Raw genomic sequence first — 1,644 nt, forward strand, 5'->3', positions numbered from 1 at the left:
AATTAGGGCTCCCTTTTCTCCACATTCTCACCAGTACTTGTTTGTTGATTTATTAATGATGGCCATTCTGACTGGTGAGAGGTGATTTCTCATTTTGGTTTCAATTTGCATCTCTTTGATGGCTAGTGATGTCTACGGGTGATCTCTATGTATTCCTTCGAGAAGTGTCTGTCCAAGTCCTTTGCCCATTTTTTAATTGGATGTTTGATTTTCTGATGTTGAGTTATATGAGTTCTTTATATATTTTGTAGATCAAACCCTTGTGTGAGGTATCATTGACAGATATGTTTTCCCATATAGTTGGTTTTCTTTTTGTTTTAATGCTGTTTTCTTTAGCTATGCAGAGCTTTTTATTTTGCTGAGATCCCATTCGTTTATTCTTTCCTTTATGTCCCTTGCTCTAGGGGAAATATTGGTGAAAATATTGCTGTGTGGAATATCTGAGATTTTCCTGCCTATGTTCTCCTAAAGGACTTTTATGGTGTCATAACTTATATTTAAGCATTTTATCCACCTTGAATTTATTTTTGCATATGGTGTAAGTTGGTGATTGAGTTTCATTTGTTTGCATGTAGCTGTCCAGATTGCCCAAAACCATTTGCTCAAGAGGCTATTGTTACTCCATTTTATGTTTCATCCCCCTTTGTCAAATATTAATTGACAATAGAGACTTGGGTTTATTTCTGGGCTCTGTATTCTGTACCATTGGTCCATGTGTTTGTTTTTAAGCCAGTACCAGGCTGTTTTGATTACAGTGGCCTTGTAATATAGTTTGATATCAGGTATTGTGATCCCTCCTACTTTGTCTTCCTCAAAATTGCTGCAGCTATTCAGGCTCATTTATGGTTTCCATATAAATTTTTGAAATTTTTTTCTATATCTGTGAATTATGTCATTGGTACTTTAGTAGTGATTGAGTTGAATCTATAAATTGCTTTGGGTAATATGGACATTTTGACGATGTTAATTCTTCCAATCCATGAGCATGGTATGCTTCCATTTGTTTGTGTCTTCCCTAATTTCTTTCTTCAGTGGTGTGTAGTTTTCTGAGTACAGGTCTCTTACCTCCTTGGTTAGGTTTATTCCTAGGTACTTTATTTTTCTTCTTCTTGTATTGAATGGGATTTTTATACTGATTTCTGTTTCTGATATTTTATTGTTGGTGTACAAAAATGCCTTTGATTTCTGAATATTGACCATGTATCACACTGTTTTGCCAAATTCACTTATTAGGTTGAGTAGTTTTTGGTGGAATCTATAGGATTTTTTATGCACACTATTATGTCACCTGCAAACAATGACAGTTTTACTTCCTCCTTTTCCATTTGGATACCTTTTTTTTTTTTAATTTTACTGATTGCTGTGGCTATGACTTCCAATACTGTGTTGAATAGAAGTGGTGAAAGTGGACATCCTTGTCTTGTTCCTGATCTTAATGGGAAATTTTTTAGTTTCTGCCCATTGAGTATGATGTTGGCTGTCGGTCTCTCATATATATATGGCCTTATTATGTTGGGGAATGCTCCCTCTATTCCCACTTTGCTGAGTGTTTTTATTATAAATGGGTGCTGTAACTTATCAAATGCTTTTTCCCCATCTATTGCTATGATCATGTGATTTTTGTCTTTCATTTTGTTTATGTGA

This window comes from Phyllostomus hastatus, unplaced genomic scaffold (assembly GCF_019186645.2).
Source record: "Phyllostomus hastatus isolate PE091 unplaced genomic scaffold, TTU_PhHast_1.1 phas_contig_38, whole genome shotgun sequence".
Classification (NCBI taxonomy): domain Eukaryota; kingdom Metazoa; phylum Chordata; class Mammalia; order Chiroptera; family Phyllostomidae; genus Phyllostomus; species Phyllostomus hastatus.